General features: G+C 52.7%; 1 protein-coding gene across 2 annotated transcripts in view; it reads right to left on the reverse strand.

Annotated features, from left to right (window-relative positions):
- The window catches only part of LOC144172293 (beta-1,4-N-acetylgalactosaminyltransferase bre-4-like), a 126,878-nt gene extending 107,456 nt beyond the window's left edge, over positions 1–19,422 (reverse strand). Inside the window, exon 1 of one of the 2 annotated variants that reach the window (XM_077701044.1) lies at positions 18,896–19,422. The gene's annotated coding sequence lies outside the window, so the exon portion shown is untranslated. The remainder of the gene's footprint in view (positions 1–18,895) is intronic. The other variant, XM_077701046.1, reaches the window with a different exon arrangement.
- Between the last annotated feature and the right edge of the window lie 2,121 nt (positions 19,423–21,543).

Here is a 21,543-nt window from a genome sequence, read left to right on the forward strand (position 1 = left end):
TAGTAGATAAGTCCCTGAATTATCTACTCGTTGTTTTATGTTTCATGAGCGAACGCTTTATATTGTTAGCTCCAGGACTTCGCAGCATCATCTTTTGGTGAGAAACACCGTGGCTTCGGATGTGTGCCGTTTGTATCCCCTCCGCTTCTCCACGCTATTCCCCACTTGCTGGCCTGGCTACACGGCGCTTGCCAGTGTGAGAAACGCCGGTCTACCATCGGTGCCACGGACAGTTGTACAGAGAAGCTATGCCTCAATATTGCATATTTCATTATTTCCTCCCTCCCTCCGTTACCCGCAGCCTGCCAAAGCTTGAAGAGCCGACCTAACAGCACCACCACACAGACGTGCTTGCGCAGGTTGTGGGGACCAGGGTTCTGACAGCGGCCTAGCTCGATCCTCGAGATCCGGCCGCAAGGCTAGCTCCACTGAACACCGCCACGGATCACCAACTTGGCGTATCGGCAGCGAACAGCAAGGAACACAGGACACAGAATTCGCCCACTCCGACGTTTATTGCAATGCAATAAAGGAGACGTCGGGCGCGTCGTTCTACACCGCCGACCACCTTAGCCAGCGGGAGAGACAGGCGCGAGGGCGGACAAAGGAAGGCCAAAAAGGAGCGAGTCGTACTTACGGCCGCTCCCGATGATGGTTCGTATCCAAAGAGGCCCTCTCCTTGTCGCCCGTCACGGACCAGGCCGCCGGAGCTTCCGGGCAAAACCTGTCACGTGAGGGGTTCGGCAGCGCCCCCCACTCTCACGGGGATCCTCCCGGAGGGGAAAGCGCGCGACCGCGGAGAGAGAGGTACCACCCCTCTCGCCTCCGCGGCGGGCCGAGGGGATAGGAAAGATGGCGGAGCTCCGCAATTCCCACATCCCTCCCCCCTTTGACCAAAGCCGCTCGACCTCGAGGGCTCCGGCGAACGATGACCTCACCGTTCGTTTCGCTGCCTGGCACACCTCCTTGAGCAAGTCCAAGAAAGTCCGATCCCGAACATGCGCAACTGCGCCAACGTCCGCGTTGCACCGCACTGCCACCACCTAGTTCGCCACAATCACCACATAGTTCGCCACAGTCCGCCAGTTGACTTGATTTCGTCAGCCAGCCCCAGGTCCGCAGGCCCCGCCGGAGAAGTAGGCTGGGCTGGTTGAGAACAGGGCCCGGGCAGCCGGCTGCTCCCAGGCGGTCACTTCCCGCAGCGGTTCGCCCCGCGCCGACGGGGCGCTTGCCTGCCGCACCGCCGGCGGCTTCCGCTGCTTGCGGGTTCAGCAGTGACCACCTCTGATGCCCGGACCCGGGCTGGAGGCCGCGTTCGTAGTGCTGCCTCCCAGGTGGCCAGTTAGCCCAGCGCTCGGCGATGGCTTTCGCTCGGCGCACCTCGGGCGAGCGCCTCCGCCACCATGGAGAAGGGGGCGCGATCAGCTGACCGCAAGAGCCGGCCCGCCGCGCAGCTCACTCGCTGTACGGGCTGCGGGGTCGTTTTGGCATACAGCTGGGCTCTCGTTCCCCCCGGGGTGGCGGCTGGCCCGGCTGGCCCGCTGCAGGCCTGGCGTGGTGTGGTGGCGTCGTGGTTGGAGGGTCGCTCGAACCCTGGGCGTGCGGGCTTGAACCCTCCGGAGACGGTGGCCCACCTGGTCAGCGACCTCGCCGATCGCGGATGTGGGGCGGTGCGTCGGGAACCTTCCCTCCGCACCTCCTCCCTTTAGCTCACGACCTCGCGAGCCCGAAGTGGGAGCGTCAGCAGTGGCTTCCTGCCGGCTGGCGCCCTCTGGAGTCACCCCGTGCAACGCATTGCCGGACCTCACGGTGTAGGCTGCGCGTTTCGTTGGCGCGCCTCGAAGAGCTTCCTCTGGCAACCCTTCCTGTGCGCAACTTTGCGCGCTGGAGGGCGGTGACCCGGTCAGCGATCTCGCCGGTTGCGGGTGTTGTAGCGGTGCGTCGGGAACCTTCCTTCCGCACTTCCCTCTAGCTCGCGACCTCGCGAGTACGGAGTGGGAGCGTCGGCAGTTTCTCCCCGTGGAAAGTACTGCTTCAGCTCGCCCACGTGAATGGGGCCGCTTATTCGACCAGACCTCGGGTCTTTCAGCTTGTAATTCAGCCGCGAGATCTTCTCGGCGACTACGAACGGTCCTACCCACTTGGGTGCGAGACCGGCCGCGAACCCTGCGCTGGCATCGCTCAGCGCGTGGTTACGTTTCAAGACAGTGTCGCCCAGTTGGTATGCCACGTCTCGATGAGCTCGGTCGTAGGCCGCCTTTTGGTCGACCCTGGCCTTACCGCGGCTGCGGTTCGCCTCCTTGATGGCTTCTGCCAAACGCTCGCGCAAGCGCCGCGCGTAAGCCGCATCTGCTGCTTTCGCGCGGACTGCGGTCGACCTCCTGGCCAGAACCGTGTCCGTCGGTGTGTTCAGCTCCCTGCCGAACATCAGGCATGCGGGCGTGAAGCCCGTGCACCGATTCACGCTTGTGCGCAGAGCGAAGGAGATCGAGCTCAAGTGCTCATCCCAGTCTTGTTGCCGCCGGGCATATGCCCCAAGCAGTGGCTTTATGTCTCGATTTCGGCGCTCCGTCACGTTAGACTGGGGGTGATAGCACGATGTTGTTTGCTGCCTGACACCCATTGCCGCGCACGCTTCACGAAACAACCTTGATGTGAAATACGCGGCGTTGTCGGTAATCAGCCGCTCCGGAAATCCGTAGCGACAAAACACCTCAGACAGCTTTTGCAGGACCTCCTATGCTGTCGCTTTGCGCAGCGGATAGAGTTCAGCGATCCCACTGAAGTGGCATGTCACCACGAGTACAAACTTGTGCCCTCTCTTGCTGCGCGGCAGCGGGCCCATCAGATCGCACGCCAGGACCTCCCACGGCTTTGTGCTCACGATAGGCTGAAGCAAGCCTGGCGCCTTACCGCCTCGCGGTTTGCGCTCTTGGCAGACGTGGCATGTGCGTACGTACCTACATACTTGTGCCTTCATGCCGGGCCAGGTAGCATACCGACAAAGCTTCCGCCATGCCTTTGGCGCGCTACCGTGGCCGTCTGCGTCGTGGTAGTGCTGCAATGCAGCACACCTCAGCTTACTCGGGATAACGGATTTAAAGCACTCACTTGAGTCATTTTTGCCGGGCACGTATTTCAGCAGAGCTCCATCGGCGTCAAGCAGGTAACTTTCCAACTCGCTCGCAGCAATACCAGCTGCCTTAGAGCCCGCGCCAGCCGCAATACCAGCAGCTTCCCGGCGCCCGTCATTCACCGGTGTTCGATTTGCCTGAGGGTCCGTCTCTTCATTAAGACTGGCGATCACCTCCCGACAAAACAAGTCCTCCTGCTGAGCCTCGACTAGCTCTTCTCGACTGAACGCAACCTCGAGCGGAACTCCTCCCCCGACGAGATGCACGTGCTCTGAGCTTCCGAAACTTGGGTCCTCCCGCGTTCCGCGCTCTCCCCGCGCCGAGAAGGGTCGCTGACCTACAGCGTCCTCCTCGGCCTCTCCGGCCGGTTGGGTGTCGTCCACCGGCGCCCGTGACAGCGCGTTCGCGACCACATTCGTGGCACCTTTGCGGTAGCGAACTTCGAATTCGAAGCGTTGCAATGCCAGGGCCCATCGCGCGAGCCTCCCGCTGGGCTCACGGAGGCGGGAAAGCCATGTGAGGGCCATGTGATCAGTGTCGATCGTGAATTTGACCCCCTCTACGTACATCTCGAACTTTCGAAGTGCGTAGATTATGGCCAGACACTCCTTCTCGGTGACCGAGTAGTTTCTCTCTGCCGGTGTCAGCGCACGGCTCGCAAAAGCCACGGGTCGCAGTTGTTCTCCATCCACCTGGAGGAGCACTGCCCCTACGCCGAGGTCACTCGCGTCTGTTTGGATCACGAATGGCCTGTTCAGATCCGGCAGTTTCAGCGATGCAATGTCTGCAACAGCTTTCGCCAGTTGGCGTAGGCTGCTCTCCTGCTCCTCTCCCCACTCCCAAGGGGCGGATTTCCTCAACAACTTTGTCAAGGGTGCTTGCAGGCGCACGCAAGCGGGGATAAACTGGCGGTAGTAGCCGATCATCCCTAGGAAGCGCCGAACTCCGGCGACATCCTTCGGCGTGGGAAACTCCAAGATCGCCCGGAGTTTCTCGGGATCGGGGTACACCTGTCCGCGTTCGATCCGATAGCCGAGCAGGCTCACTTGAGCGCTGCATATTTGCGCCTTGGCAGGATTGATGGTTATGCCAGCCGCCCTGAGTCGTCCCAGGACGTCTCTCAGGTGGCAGAGGTGCTCCTCGAAGGTGTGGGAGTAGACGACAATGTCGTCCAAATAGGCAAGGGCATGCTGCCACTTTGCCTCACCGAGCACCCGGTCAATCACGCGTTGGAATGTGCTCGGACTTCCACACAAACCGAAAGGCATACGTACGAACTCGTAAAGCCCCCGATGGCAAGTGAACGCTGTCTTGCATTCATCGCCGGGACGCATCTCGACCTGAAGGTACCCCTTGCTGGCGTCCAAAATGGAGAAGTATTTTGCGCCACCGAGATTTGCGACGATTTCGTCAACGCTCGGGAAGGGGTACGCATCCTTTTTCGTGACCGCATTCAGCCGCCGATAGTCGACGCACAAACGCCAGCTACCGTTCTTCTTTCGAACGAGCACCACTGGAAACCCCCAAGGGCTCATCGAGCGGCGGATAATGCCTGCTTTCAGCAGTTCCTCCAGCGCCTCGTCAGTTGCCTGCCTCTTGGCGGGGCTGACAGGCCGGGGATTGCATTTCCATGGTTGAGCATCGCCGCTGTCTATGCAGTGCTGCACCAACCTTGTGCAACCTGCTTGCTCAGTGAATATCTCGCCGAAGTCACCTAACAACGACAAGACGCGGTCACGCTGCGCTGCTGTCAGCTCGCTAGCACTTGCTAGGAGCGCGCTCAATTCCTCGCCCTGACCTCGGGGTGGAAGGCGCGCAGCGCAGAAGAAATCAGCCGCGGCAGCAGCAACGACCGAGCCCGGAGGTTGCTGCGCGCGCCGGCTACCGGCAGCGCCTGAAGCTTTTGCTTACCGCGGCGCGAGAGACGTTTCGGCGGCGCGCCCATGCAGTGACTTCTCTGCGGGCGGCGGCTCGGAAAACGGTTTTAGCGGCATAAACGGGCCCTCCCGATAGCCTCCGTTGCCGACGTCCACGACGCGGTAACGCTGCGCCGCTGTCAGCTCACTAGCACCTGCTAGGAGCGCGCCTAACTCCTCGCTCTGATTTCGGGCTGGAGGGCTGGCGGCGCAGGAGAAATCAACCGCGCCGGGAGCGGCGACACCCGAGCTCGGAGGGGGCCGCGCGCGCCGGCTATCGGCTGCGCCTGGAGCTTTTGCTTCCCTCGGCGCGCGGGACGTTTCGGCGGCAGCCTCACACAGCGACCTCGCTGCAGGCGGCGGTTGGGCGAACGGCTTTAGCGGCGTAAACGGGCCCTCCCGATAGCCTCCCTTGCCGATGTCCACGACCAGTCCAACCTTGGACATAAAGTCTCTCCCCAGAATGACTGGGACCGTCAGTCCGGGCAAGTGGACGAAACGCATTCGCCGTACACGCTGACTCCAACGCACGACGAGGCGTACGTCACCGCGTGACGTAACATCACCACACGCAAGCTGGAGAGGCAACTTCCGCGCCCGCAGCCGAATAGCTTTGCGCTCGAGATGGGAAACGACCTCGTCCCCTACGAGTGAAGTGCTTGCCCCGGTGTCCAGCAGTGCCTTAAAACTCCGTCCCGCAATTGCGAGGTCGAGAAAGGGCGCAGGCGCGCTGGTCGGAACTACGACTCTGAATGCGGCGGGCGCGGTGATGTTTTCCTCTCGGGCGCGTTGATCAGCCGCCGGCGACTTCACCGGCGGCCCGCTGCGTTTCCCTGTCCACCTGGGCAGATTCGCATCATGTGACCAACTTGGCCACACCTGAAACAGCGAACAGAATTCCGTGCTGTTTGCTGCGCCGATCGAGGCTGCTCGTACGCTCCGCGGCCAGCTGGCCGCATCCGGTTCTCCGGGGGAGAGTTGTGAGCGGGTGCCAGCAACTGCGGCAGCGCCGATCCCGTGTAGGGAAGCCCACTTGGGCGTGCGTTCGCCGGCCGATCACCTGACCGGTTTGTTGTGTGCACAGCGCGCGGGGCTGCCAGGACCTCCGGCCGTATCGCCTCCGCGTTGCGCAACCCATACGAGTAGGGGTCCAGCGCTCGGTCCCCGAGACCGAGCGTTTCTCGCTGGCCGGGTATCAACGTAGAGCCGACCTCGACTCGTCCGCTGCCCGTAACGCCGCGCCAAGCACAGCTTGGTTCCAGTGTTTCCACCGGAGGCGGCGGTGGCCGATACGCGCGTGCAGCCGCAATTGCTGCTTGCACACGACGAGATTCGGCCGCCAGCTCGTTGAGATCTCTGCACCTGCAGTTCCTCAAGTACAAGGCAAAGGTGGGGTGGCATTGCCTGATGACCCGATCGACCCGCTCCGAGTTCGGGGCATGTGGGTCGGCGTACTCGTAAAGCTCCTGCATCACACGGACTTACTCGATCATCGATTCGTCCGGAGCTTGGGTGCGCATTTCCAACTCTCTACGCATCCGCGGGAGGTAGTCGACGGGCAGGAATTCCTCCCTGAACATCGTTCGGAAGTCATCCATCGTGCGCGCCGTGTGGCCTATCACTCGATACCACCGGGCGGCATGGTCGACTAGGGCTGCGGGCAGAACTCTGTGCAGCACCTCGCTCTCGCTGATGCCGGTCGCCTGCTCGTAACGGCTCAGAGCCAGCAGGAAAGCGTTCGCGCTCACTTGATCGCTATAACCGCTATACGTCGGCATCGGTAGCTGCACCCTGGGAGCGGGTGAGCGCGCCGCCTGCAGCACTTGCTGCATGGCGCCTGCGAGAGCGTTCGCGATGGAAGCTGCATCCACAGTCATTCCTTCGCTTACGGGCGCCTGCGTGCTCACTTGCACGAGAGGCGCGCCGCATGGGGCTTCAGCATTTGCGTAGGCCCGGCGCATGGGGGTTGAAAGCGCGGCGTCACCTGACGTAGAGCGCTCGTGGAATTCGGAACTTTCCGAAATTTTCGTTGCCGCGCAAGCCGCAGCATCTGCGTAGGCCCGTCGCATGGTGGTTGGAAGCGCGGCGTCACCTGACGTATAGCGCTCGCGGAGTTCAGAACTTTCCGAAATTCTCGTTGGTGCGCGAGCCGCAGCATCTGCGTAGGCCCGGCGCATGGTGGTTGAAAGCGCGGCGTCACCTGACGTATAGCGCTCGTTGAATTCAGAACTTTCCGAAGCTTTCGTTGCCGCGCGAGCCGCAGCCTCTGCGTAGGCCCGGCGCATGGTGGTTGAAAGCGCGGCGTCACCTGACGTATAGCGCTCGCGGAATTCAGAACTTTCCGAAATTCCCGTTGGTGCGCAAGCCGCACTCGCGGTTGCGTAGGGGCCGTGGAGAAGGGGGACCCGAGCCGCTCCTGCGGCTGCGGTGGGCGCTGTTGATGCAGAGCATCGCGGGACCTCCCGGGCATGATCACAAAGGTCGGCCAACAGCATCAAATCCGCCAACTCGTAATGCTGTGCCATGTTCCTCGGAGTTAGCGAACCTCGAATTCACTTGAAAACGAGTCCCACGTTCGGGCGCCAAAAATGTGGGGACCAGGGTTCTGACGGCGGCCTAGCTCGATCCTCGAGATCCGGCCGCAAGGCTAGCTCCACTGAACACCGCCACGGATCACCAACTTGGCGTATCGGCAGCGAACAGCAAGGAACACAGGACACAGAATTCGCCCACTCCGACGTTTATTGCAATGCAATAAAGGAGACGCGTCGTTCTACACCGTCGACCACCTTAGCCAGCGGGAGAGACAGGCGCGAGGGCGGACAAAGGAAGGCCAAAAAGGAGCGAGTCGTACTTACGGCCGCTCCCGACGATGGTTCGTGTCCAAAGAGGCCCTCTCCTTGTCGCCCCTCGCGGACCAGGCCGCCGGAGCTTCCGGGCAAAACCTGTCACGTGAGGGGTTCGGCAGCGCCCCCCGCTCTCACGGGGATCCTCCCGGAGGGGAAAGCGCGCGACCGCGGAGAGAGAGGTACCACCCCTCTCGCCTCCGCAGCGGGCCGAGGGGATAGGAAAGATGGCGGAGCTCCGCAATTCCCACAAGGTCGAAGTTCACTTTCACACACGCTGCGGCAGGTTGCGCGGATTCACTCACTCGAGATAGCGGGTATGCGTTCTCCTTTTCGTCACCTTTAAGATATACCGACGCAGTCGTCGCCACAGACTAATTAAGTAGCTGGAAGGCGCCAGCAATGGTGACACCGTCGTCTAAAACATCCCCATTCCATTCCCATTCCATTCTGGGCAAAAGGCCCTTAATTGCATTCCCATTCCATACCTCCAAGCGTTGTCGCCATTCCATTCCCATTCCATTCCGGCATCTCCAAAAGGTGGAATGAATCCGGAATCATTCCAATTCCGGAGTGGCAACTCCGCAACACTGCAAGCAGGTGACCACACCCTCGAAGAAAGGAAGCTAGGAAGTGTGGGAACTCCCCAAGGGTCAGAGATTTCACCGTTACTCTTCAACCTTGTAATGATTGGCGTCGCAAGACGACTGGAAACAGTACCAGAAGGGAGACATGCGATATACGCGGATGATATTACACTATGGGTGCCAGGTGGATGCGACGGACACATCGAATCCTCCCTGCAACAAGCTGTAGAATCCATAGAAGATCAACTGCACGGCACGAGCCTGGTCTGCTCCCCGAGTAAATCAGAACTACTGATTATTCCCCCGACAACACGGCTCAAGCAAGACAGCAACATCAAGCTACGAACTAACAACGGGCAAACGATCCCTGAGGTCGCAAAGATCAGAGTACTGGGCTTTCTGATTGAGAGGAACCGTAGAAACAAGGAGACTGTCACCCGTCTCATTGGTAAAGTCGCGGCAGCTACGCAGCTCATTAAGCGAGTGGCAAATAGAAGATCTGGTATGGAAGAGGACAGCCTGCTACGGCTGATCCAATCCTTCGCAATCAGCCACATTACTTACGCCGCGGCTTTCCACGAATGGCTACTACATGAGCGTAACCGTCTGAACGAGGCGTACAAAGCAGCTATCGGTGTCCTCGGTCTGGCAAACACGGAGAAGCTCGTAGAGCTCGGTATCCACAACACGTTAGAAGAAATCAGTGTACCCCAGAGAGTAGCACAACTCGAGCGCCTCAAGGGATCCAAGACTGGCAGATCCATCGTTGCCAAACTAGGACTGCAAACAGTGTCAAACACTCGGCTCCTCAACAAGCAAGAAGATATTCCGGCTGACATCAGGAATGCAACCAGGGTCTATCGTATCCCCCGCAATATGGACCCTACTCACAACAGAGAAAGAGTGGCTAGGGCAAAAGTCATGCTTGAACAACATTCTAACGTGCCCAGTATCAGATTTGTGGACGCAGCCGAGTACAGTGACCGTAGATGCTTCACGGCTGTGGTCATTGATGCAAAGACAGGGGAAAAATTAACAGCAGCCAGCATCGCAACACGCGAAGCACAGAATGCCGAGGAGCTGGCCATCGCCATGGCCATCGCCGACCCGGAAACAACAACAGTGCTGTATGACTCAATGGGTGCAGTGTGTAACTTTGCCAAAGGCCGAATGTGCAGTAGAGCAGTGCGGGTGCTCACCGCGGTGAACCGTAACAAACGGAGGATAACAGTGAAGTGGTTCCCCGCCCATGCAGTGAACGATGTGTCACAGACAATGGCCAACCACAACGAGACGGCTAATACTGCAGCGCGAGAATTAGCAGGCCGCGCGACAGTAATGGATTCGTCTGCAGAGTGGAGGATGGAGACCAAAGATAGGTTCGACACCTTTCAAGGTGTAACCAAGTATTACAGAAACAATAGAAGGGTGATGGCACCGCCACACCCCGAGCTCACTAGGGAGCAAGCATCAATATTCAGACAACTGCAGACCAGTTCAGTACTGACCCCGGTCATAATGCGGAACATATCACCAGAACTGTACCCAGACGACACGTATGTGTTGTGTAACAACGCCAGAGCGACTGCTGCCCATTTATTGTGGGACTGTGAGGTTACACCAGTAGAGGCTTCAAACAGGACCGACCTCCCGCCGTGGTATCAAGACGTCACGCGAAGTTACAGCAAGGAGGACCAACTTTCAGCTGTCCAGCAGACCCTGTCGGCTCTCGAACGGCAGCACCGGAGTGAAAGCTGCGGGGCGCCATCCTCCCTCCGGGGAAGGGGGCGACCACCACTGCAGTGAGTAGCGACGTTGCCCGTCTAGTAGAGTGGCCAAAGGACAGACGAGTGGCTCCGTCCGGGCGTAGTGGCAACACTACGTCTGTTGCCGGCATTTAATAAAGTCTTTTTTACTCACTCACTCACTTACTCTCATGCAAAGCGAAAGCGCCCGTTTGTTCGAGATTTCCGCGCACGTTAAGTGCGCCTGGGTAGCCTAAGTTAACCCGGACCCCTCCACTACGGCACGCCTAATTACCTGTGTAGCATCGGCGCGTTAAAACTCATAATCAATCAATCATAATTTCGTATGCTCTCTACGTCGTGCGCTAAAAAAGCTTCGCGGGTGATTCACCATCACAGAGTGGAATAACACATAATGTTATACCTATTTTCTACTTAACCGAATTATCTTTACTGTTCTTGCGTTGACCATTTTCTGTGCTATATCTTGGTTCCCGCGCTCAAATTCTAGTCTACAAATCGAAGTACTCCTTTAGCAACATATCGCTCCCTGAAGGGCATGTACGGTGAAACCATAGTTATAACGTAGAGCTGAACCCATTCTCGTACCGTGCGCGCTACCCGACCGGTCGGTCGAGTGCCGCGGCGTGATAGCCCAAAAGCGGTTGTGTTCATGCTTAGCTGCAGCCTCCGTCTACCGGGTACCGTACTGGAACTGGTTCGGATCTGTATTACTATAATTCACGGAACGGGAGTGATACATATAAAAGCGAAAAGTAAATTATCGGACAGTTCTGGGGTCGGTGTCATGTTATGGCCGCTCTCGCCATATTTCCTTCTCTTCCTTAAGATAATTATTACAGATTGTTTAGGTGATTTTGTTGCGATCGATACGCAAATTCTCTAACAGTGAGCTTGTGGTAAACTGAATTGCCGAAGCCAATACACAAAACAGGTGTTTTCTAAAAATACCTTTTATCTGCCAGCACTCTATATTCTCCCAAAGGGGAAGGCCATTTCTAAAGTTCAAGGAGGAGCGAGGATACGCTAATAATGACCCGTTTCACTGCAGCCGCCACCAAATTGCTTTGTTTTGTGGTGGGAAATACAAACTGTCTCGACGGCATCTATGAGGTCGCACCAAGATGTTTTGTACAATTGTATTCGCGCTTCGAGAGTGTGCAAATATTATTCAGTTCGCGCTCTACACCAAGCTGCGAACTTGTTGCTGCATAGAGTACAGGACTCGGCCAAATACGTTATTGGTCGGAGAAAAAGCGTTATTCGCCGCGGGGGTCCCTATCTTAAGTCACGCTGTTTTACGCCAGATGTCACAGCGGGCTCCCAGCATCATGTACACTACGACGATGAAATAAACACGTCGGTGTTTAATTATGGTAAAATAATGTAGAAATGTTCGGTGCGAAGGCGCTGCTGTCGACTTGGTGTAAACAAAATAAGCGCTATTGTTCCCGGCACCCTTACGACAGAATGACGTTTTGCCTATGGTGACGTGTCGGCAGTAGCACAAAACCTCAAGGAAACGTTGTATAAAAAAAATAATAATCGCTGTGGGTGCTCAGAACAGAGGCGTTTAAATGCCTTCCAGAGCAGCTGCGCGGAGGGTGCAAACACTAGAAAGCAAACACACCAGGATTCCGGGAAGTAGGACGCATCAATTATATTTTTCTTGACGACTTTGAAGAAGCGGTGGTGTCACTTATCTTTGCCGTGCATTAGCCGTCTTGGCGCGCCAGACAAGGCGTTGTTGCCTGTCGAGCCATTCGATTACCGAAAGCAAGCATTGTACGTAAAATTTCGTAGTTATCAAGTTGTGCTAGCCTAGTGTGACTGTAGCGGTAATAAATTGACAAGTAAAATAAATAAATATACTGACAGATGAACGAAACTCGGCGTAACTGTAGAGTAGTCACAGCAGCTAATTGTCTTATAATTTCTTTCGGGATTCTTTTGAGAACACAAGAGTTGGTGCCGTTTTACAGTTTTTGCAATCATATTCCTTCCGTTAATGGTCATGCTTCACTGAGCAACACACCATGTGGAAAACCAGCTCATAAAGACTAAGCTTACACGATTCCCTTAAAGTCGGCTGGCTTGCCCTCTAAATGCAGGTGTGTTGCGCGGAAAACATTTTTTTTCAGGAGCAATATAAGCCGTGTTATATCAAAACATGAGTACCTTCGTGTAAATGTAATTTTTAAAGACGATAGCTTTCTTGGGCTACTTAAAGAAAGAAATTTTGGTCTGCCTGTCTGTCTGCCTGTGACTCGATTCAGCCACCCGGCCAAAGTAAAATACAGATTGCGCAATAGTCTTATATACTCACAGCCAAACGAAAACTTCTTAGCCTGGTTTATATGTTCATACTTCTCGACATTGTTAAACAAGGACAAGACATTACGCAAATCAAAGACAGGAAATTAGTACTCAAGGGATATTTACAGTGTTCCATTATTTAAAAATTCCTGGGTGCTTAGTTTTTCGATAGCAAATGATATTCTACATCTACTGCAGAAAACCACCGCCTGCTGTTGCAAGCGCCCCCTCCTGGCATCATATGAAAAATCACACGGAAACAGCAACGAAAGGTTTCACTAGCTAGGTGCCACGTTCTGCTTAGAACGCACGTGGACTATGTTCACGTGGTTCTATAAATATTGTAGTCGGTCGCCTCGATTCACGCGCATCTCCGCCATACTGCAGCGCTGGCATCGAGGAAACCAGCCTGTAGCAGTGGAACGCGGTAAATTCAAATCGCCTTGAGCAAACCTTTGGTGTGATTACCTTGGGATGAGCGCCATGGTACAGGAACAGCATGAGAGGGGAGCGGGAAAGCAAACGAGGGCATTTCCTTGGCAATTCTATACAAAGACTATCGCCTTTTGAAGACATTTTTATTTAGCTTTTCTATACTGGGTACCGGCCTTTGCGGGGCCGAACAACCTGCCCCAGAAAGAGCGTGACACCATGCCAGCAGAGACTCGTCAGCGCCAGCCCTTGAATAGCTCCGCCGTTAAAAGTTTGACACATATAAGCCTTGTCGGAACGGAACGGTACTTCTGATCACGTTACTATAGGTGAACAGAAGTTACCTGCCATTATATTGGCATAGGCGTATAATCAAGTTATTCATCATCATCCTTATCGTCAGCCAGGTTCTGTGTACTGCAGGACGAAAGCCTCCCCCAAAAATCTCCAGCCACGTCTGTCGAGTGCTACCTGAGTCCATCATCATCATCATTATCAGCCTGTCTACGTGCACTACAGGGCAAAGGCCTCTCCAATAGACCTCCAATTATCCCGGTCCTCTACTAACGGCGACAAATGTATCCACGCCAAATTTTTGATCTCATCGACCCATCTAACTTTCTGCCACCCACTGCCACGCTTGCCTTCTGAGAATCAGGGCTGCGGAGTCATGGTGTAGACGAGCATTCTGTAAGAATACTAGAGGACACCGGCAATGGTTCCACAGCTGCGATATTCCTCCATAAGGAGAGCAGTAAAATACCGGTAAGAAAGGGCGTCTTCTAAGGAGACACGTTCTCTCCAATGTTATTTATCGCTTGTTTACAACAGGTATTAAGAAGATCGGATTGGGAAAAGGTGGGGGTAAGGGTTAATAGAGAATACCTCAGTAACCATGGGTTTGATGATGGCGTAGCCTTGCTAAGTAACTGGGTGCACGAATTGCAAAGCATGATTAACGCACTGGACAAGCAGAGTGAATCGTGGGCCTGAAAATTACTATGCAGAGAACTAAAGTAATGCTCAATAGCCTCGGGAAAGAACAACGGATTGAGATAGGTGGCGAGGCAGTGACAGTGGTGACCCCGGATTCCAACCATTAGGCAGATACAATTAGACGGATAAGAATTGCTTGGAGTGCATTTGGCAGGCATTCTCAGATAATGAATGGCAGCCTACCATTGTTTCTGAAGAAGAACGTGTATGGCACCTGCATCTTACTGGTACTCGTCTACGGGGAAAAAACTTGAAGGCTCACTAAAAGGGTTCAACTTAAATTGAGGACCAGTCAGCGTGCAATGGAACGGAAGATGATAGGCGCAACGTTGAGGGACAAGACAACGAAGTGGGTCATAGAACAAACGCGTGTTAACGACATATTAGTAGAACTTAAGAAGAAGAAATGGACGTGGGCCGAGCATGTAATGCGAAGTCAAGATAACCGTCGGTCAGTACGGCTGACAGAGTGGATCCCTAGAGAAGCTGAGTCCCTGCTCTCTCCACAAATTTTCGTAGCTCATATCTTCATCAAGACCTCGGCCGACCCCTGACGCGTCTACGATCTATTCGCAGCCCCTCTGTTAAACGGATGGTCTACCAATTGTACCACATGCACATGACGTGACCCGCCCATGAAGTGAAATTCTGAGAGTTATTTCTTGTTGACGATGCTTGAAGTAAGGTATCGGCCATTCAAGCGAGTAGCATGCCTAGCAAGGATAGGTAATGCTTGCACTGCATATAAATAATATTTGACTGGAGAGGCGAGCCAATATACTTCCTGTGTTAAGAACACATTGCGAAACTTGTCTTTTGGCATGGCAGTGTACGCCAAGTTTGTGTTTCCCAGCGGTGTCATCTTGATCCCAATCTTTCATTTAACGTTTCTTGCACAATTTTCTTATCAATCTTCATATGGTACATAAAAACTGAGATGGGTTAAGTCTTAAAATTCGGAGCTATCTGCTTACTTGCAGCCATGTGTGAGAACCTCTGTAGAACAAGGCGAAATTTTTGTGTTCAGAAACTTTCTATTCAGTTTGAAGACAGTTTTTACTATTCTTATTTGAAAGTAGTGGGTTCTAGTATCAGTCGGTACGGGAAAGTCTAATTAATTATCACCTGCAAACTATATATTAGCACACCTCTACTGCCTGGATATGCACCCGAAGAAGAACACAATACCGATGCCAAAGCTGAATAAACCCTGATGGGCTCCGAACCGGTAGTGTCCTACCCAGCATGGTGGGTAGCGCACTCTCTCCTACCATGTTGGGAGAGAGCGACAACGATGCGAGACGGGTGGGCTGGCGTGAGCTGCTGCACATTTAGCCCCCGCAGTAACTTCTCCTCCTATGTAAACAAGCTTCCAAATAGATTAATTTCTACCTGACAATATCCACACAACATGGCCATTTGGTGCTGGTGCTGTGGCTTTCTTAGAAGATACGTTTGTACGGAACACGAATTACGGGGGGAGCTGAGAACATTCTGAGAAATGGAACACGATACTATGATATGACCTACTTTGTACCTCGTGTAGAACTTTCTATTATGCGTTTCGAAGCCTCCCCTCAACATGTGAGAAGAATCGTGGACTGCGCCCTCCGAAGCTAGTTGTATACTCCCTATCCATCGCCCGCTGCTTCCTGTCTGCCCCAGTCGGTATATTAACCTCTCAAGGTGGTTGGTATTGCAAGTGAGGAAGCGGAGTACCCTCATACGGCACTGCTGCTTCCCTTTCTTGGCGCTTACCCTGTCGCTCTGTCTAACAATACTCTTTCAGCCGTTCTCTGGCACAGCTGTTTCCCTTTGCCTGTGTGCGCTGCTCGGCTCGCGCGCTTATTTTTTGTACTACCGGTTTTGTTCACCTCACAACGCACTCCATGAAACGCAGAGATCGTAGACCTTCGTCTTATAAACTGCGCATGAGCGCGATTACTATGGTGTGGATAGCTTGCAGTAATGGTGCGCCTACCTTCCTCTACTTCAGCGCGAACACAAAATCATGAGCGTAAACGATATCGTGCCAACCAAATGTATTACGAAGCAGAGTTAGCAAGTCATATAGTGTTGTTTCCGTCTGTTTATCCTCTTCGAAAGACGATACTCTTCCCTTGACGACTTAAATGCGAAAATGTTGCTGTGTGTCTGTTTGTCGATCCCTCGATTCAGCCTTCCGGCGAAATTTCGAACATTTCGTCAAAAACAAGCATATACCGTCGGCTCTCGATAATTCGAATTCGAATGGAAATTTTCCGTTATTTCGAGGTGACATGCTGATCCCGGCAATTTTACATGCATTCCAATTAAAAATATCGGTCGATAATGCTAAGCAAAAACCCATTTAATCGGCAATTGGAAATTAATTGTAATAAGATGCATCGTGGTGACATTCCCTTCTCGAGAAAATTCAAACTTTTCAATAGCAAAAGCAGCGCCGTGTTCTGTACTGACGTCGGAGCCATCTCAATTGAGGCAGCACACAGCTGATAAAGCAGCAGGCCAGTTGAGTGTCGCGCCAGCGTATGGATCTCTCTCTTATGAGGTCATCAACCTTTTTCGCTGCGCACAGCGCTGTGTGAGCAGTCTGTGTGGTGAACCCATCCGCATTCTATTTTGAGGGATAAGTCTCAAGTATCCTGGCAACCATGTCGTACGCTCGACTTGGCGACGAAAGTCGATATTCTGAACGGAATCAAGAACGGAGGCGTGCTGGGGCTTAATAACAATGCTCTTACTGTGTTCTTCGATGAATTAGAAGGTGTGTTAATTCGAAGTTGCGGTCCCAGCGAACTTAACGGGAGGCGAATGTCTCAGCAGAATTGTTCAAAACTTCTCAAAATGCTGGCACCATTTGTAAGCGCGAATAACCATGAGCTCCCGCGTTCTTTTAGTTAAGGTTACACGTTGGGTTGGCTTTTGTGATAGCAAGTAAAAAAGTTCCGCATTAAAAATGGCGCATGTAGGCGCCAGATCGTGCGAGATAAAACCAAGGAAATGGAGAAGGGAGATCGTGCGCTCGTGCTGTTCGCGGCAGTAGAAGAAAGAAAAAATAAAGAAAAGTATGAGCGCTATCCTAACAGGTGACGCGCGAGCAGTGTGAAGGCGGGATAATTGAATTCCGTTGAACAAACGTCCATTCACTTAATCACAAGAGGAGCGAAGGGTGAGTGGAAGAGCGTGAAGGGCGGGAAGGGAGAGCGGATGAAGGGTCGCGTGGAAGGAACGACAGGCGACTTTCGTCTTTCGACGACGTTTGCAGCGAAGCAATCAGTTACGCACCCAATTTTTATTCAAATTCCGGGCACGAAAATAGCGGCTACCTCCTCTGTATAGACCGTGTTAACTACTCCGTCCTCGGAGCTGCCATTTTATCAGGGGGCTGTGCTATCGGCCCTATAATTGGCGCAGTCCACAGGAAGATGTAACGGCGCATGCGCAACACAGTCCAGACCCAGTCCTGATCTTATGAAAGATTAACGGATAAAGGTTTATATTACTCGTTTTGATTGTTTATCGTACTAAGATTACCTCAATATCACCTCTTACAGCCCTTTAGTTACAGTTGCGCCAATTATCCTCGGATCATTTTTGGGCGTCTGTCTCCCGAGTATATGTAACGTTTTCCAAAATAAATATACCGAACAAGTGGTGTACCCAGGAATCCGCAAAAATAAAGAGGGACAGCATAAAATAAATAAGCAAGGGCAAACCAAAACGTAGGAAAGAAGGGAAAACCAATGAATTAATAGCCAAATGAAAGCAAGCCGTGCCAAATGGCCGGGGTGATTGCTACGGCGGAAATTGGGTTGTTGTCCACAAGGTGGCCAAATAGTTTACCGTTCTAGCAGAAATAGCAGAAATTGAAGCCGCGTAGGGTTCGTCAATAACTCGCGAGAGAAAAACAATTACATTTCGGGGTTGCTTGATCGCAGCTGGCGTAAATGGTCTGAACGGACAATTGGGCTAGTTTGAGTTTTCTCGTGGAGGCGAAAATAAAAATGTCTTGTGGTCGAGATTTCGGCGCATATTAAAGGTCCCCAGGTGGTTAAAATTAATCCGGATGCTCCACTAACGCGCGCGTTATCGCCTGGTTTGCGTCAGTGTGTTAAACCCTACTATCAATCAATCAATCAATCAATCAATCAATCAGTCAGTCAGCCAGTCAGTCAGTCAGTCAGTCAGTCAGTCAGACAGTCAGACAGTCAGTCAGTCGGTCGGTCGGTCATTCAGTCAATCAGTCAGACAGTCAGACAGTCGTCAGTCGGTCGGTCGGTCATTCAGTCAGTCAGTCAGTCAGTCAGTCAGTCAGTCAGTCAGTCAGTCAGTCAGTCAGTCAGTCAGGCACTCAGTCAGTCAGTCAGTTGGTAACTTGTTCATCTTTGTGACCGCCAGGATGAAAAGTTCTTGTTGTTGTCCGTTGTCCATTCTTCGCGACGTGTCGTTTGTCGTTTCTAACTTCGTCCCGGATTCGTGAGCGCTTTCAACATCAAGGTGAATGACCAGGTCCATTCACCCTCACACCGATGAAAATGTTTCGGAGGAAATGGGGACGGTGCGGTGAACGATTCTCCCCCACGTACGACACTTCCCTAAGCTCTTAGTTGAAGTCTGAAGCAGCGTATGCAGCAGTTGTTTGTTCCTCAGCTGATCAAAATAAATTTCATAATTCAAGAAGGAAGTGCTGATAGTTTTGTGGGGGCCCAGAACATGCACTAACGTCAGGGGCTGTAAAACTCAATCGTGTATCAGACAGCACAGAGGGACACAACCAAGCCGCTATAGGAAGCCTGGTAAATAAATAAAATAAATATAAGAGGCAGTTTTGAAGGCATAAATGAGAAACCTATGAGGAAGTGTCTGATCGAAATTGTACAAGGAATCAAAGCGACTTACCTCAATACGAATGTTCAGCCAGCTCTAATCCTGTGATATTTACTTGCAGATGAGGAAGCCAAGCGCTCGCAAGTACAGAAACCCGCATCAGAGACACTTCCGCGGCAACTGGAGGGCTTCTCATCTGGCTCTAAGCAACGCCTGGAGTTCCATTGTTCGCAGCTGTCAGCGCTCGAGAATCGTCTTTAGTCTCCTCGGAGGGTGTAGGGTATGATTGAGTGGAAGTTAGTGTTTAAAATAAGCATGCCTCTACGCCGTAATTTGACAGCCGACTCTCTTGTGGCGTCGCCCTTTCCACTTAATACAATCACTCAGGGGGACGGTTACCATAGGACAGCGCCGCGGTTAAAAGGTGAGGAGCACATGCGCAGACGCCGAAGATGGCTAAAAATTCCAGGCGCGCAGGTGGAGCTCTCGAAATGTTTTTTTCTTATTCTTTATAATTCGCCGTCGGTCTCGTCGACAATCCAAGGAACAATAGAAAGAGCCCAGTAAGCATTTTATCATCATCATCATCACCAGCCTATCTACGCCCACTGCAAGGCAAAGGCCTCTCCCATTATTCTCCAATTATCTCGGTCCTGTGTCAACTGTGACCAATTTATCCCCGCAAACTTCTTGATCTCATCTGCCCATCTAACTTTCTGCCACCCCCTGCAACGCTTGCCTTCCCTAGGGATCCACTCTGTTACCCTTAATGACCAGCGGTTATCTTGCCTTCGCCTTACATGCCCTGCCCACGTCCATTTCTTCTTCTTAATTTCTACTAATATGTCTTTAACACCAGTTTGCTCCCTGACCCACTCCGCTCTCTTCTTGTCCCTTAATGTTACACCTATCATTTTCCGCTCCATTGCCCGCTGAGTCGTTCTCTCCAAGATTCTGCCCCGTAGGTGAGTACCGGTAAAATGCAGCTGTCATACACTTTCTTCTTCAGCGACAATGGTAGACTGCCATTCATTATCTGAGAATGTCTGCCGTATGAACCCCTCCCCATTCTGATCCTTCTAATTATCTCTGCCTCATGGTTGGGATCTGGGGTCACAACTTGGCCTAAGTAGATATATTCGCTTACCACTTCCACTGCCTCGCCACCTATCTCAAACTGCTGTGCTGTCCCGAGGTTATTGATCATTACTTAGTTTTCTGCATATTAATTTTCAGGCCCACGGTTCTGCTCTCTTCGCCCAGTGCGGAAAGCATGCTTTGCAATTCGTCCCCCGAGTTACTTAGCAAGGCAACGTCATCAGAAAATCTGAGGTTACTGAGGTATTCTCCATTAACCCTTACTCCCACCTGTTCCCAATCCAACGTTCTGAATACTTCTTGTAAGCATACTGTGAATAACATTGGAGAGATTGTGTCTCCTTGTCTGACACCCTTCCTTATAGGTATTTTACTGCTCTCCCTGTAGACCCATTGTAGATATCCTCTAGTATTCTTACATAATGCTCATCTATCCCCTGGTTCCGTAATGCTTGAATGACTGCTAGGGTTTCGACCGAGTCAAATGCTTTCTCATAATCTATGAAGGCTATATATAGGGGTTCAGTATACTCAGCGCACTTCTCTATCACCTGATTGATCGTGTGAATATGGTCCATGGTTGAATAACCTTTACGGGACCCTGCTTGTTCTTTAGGTTGACTGAAATCTAAGGTTGCAGAGATTCGGTTAGCGATTACCTTGGTAAATACCTTGTAGACGACTGACAGTAAGCTGATCGGCCTGTAATTTTTCAAGTCCTTCATGTCGCCTTTGTTATGGATTAGGATGATGTTCGCGTTCTTCCAAGATTCCGGTACCATTGCGGTCATTAGGCATTGCGTATACAGGTTTGCCAGTTTTTCAAGTACAATTTTTCCGCCATCCTTCAAGAGGTCTGCCGTTATCTGATCCTCACCAGGTGCTTTGCCCCCTTTCATTTCTTTCAAAGCCTTCCTGACTTCTTCGGTCGTTACTGGTGGGATGTCTATCTCCTCTGAACTACTGTCTCGTTCGGCAATATCCTGTATGTCCCGGCTACTGTGCAGATCCCTATAGAACTCCTCGGCCACTGTGACTATTTTATACCGACACTGTGAGTAAGCATTTATACCGTCGCTATTTGGCTAAACATTCCTGCGGCCCCACAGCAAAGGCGTCTTTGGGAAAATTGCGCTCATCAGACCTGCGACCGGCCGAGGACATGGCACCGTATTCGCTAGGCCGTTTTACTGCGCACCTTAGGCTATTGTTCGGGCACGTGCAACCCAATTTGGTTGCAATCAAGGCAACCCAGCAACTGTGATTGTAAGCACGGATGTTTTAAGTATTTAAATATTTTGCGCCAAATGTTCGAACAACGGAGCTGTTTGGGTCGCGCAATATCCGTGCGTCGCACGGAAAAATCTCTAAGGGTGAGGCTAAGTGGCTAGTGGGCAAGGATCTCATGAGCAGTTGTTGAGAGTGCGCGTCTCAAAAAAAAAAAGCGTCGTTAGGGAGGTACCAAGATTGATTGAGTGAATTGATTGATTGAGCGGTTTAACGCGCAGACGCAACGTAGGCGATGAGGCGCGCCGTAGTGGAGGGCTCAGGTTAATTTTGACCACCTCGGGATCTTTAACGTGCGCAGAAATCTCGTACACAAGGGCGTTTTTGCTTTTCGC

This window comes from Haemaphysalis longicornis, unplaced genomic scaffold, assembly GCF_048455015.1.
Source record: "Haemaphysalis longicornis isolate Haplotype H1 unplaced genomic scaffold, Haemaphysalis longicornis Haplotype H1 scaffold_20, whole genome shotgun sequence".
Taxonomy (NCBI): domain Eukaryota; kingdom Metazoa; phylum Arthropoda; class Arachnida; order Ixodida; family Ixodidae; genus Haemaphysalis; species Haemaphysalis longicornis.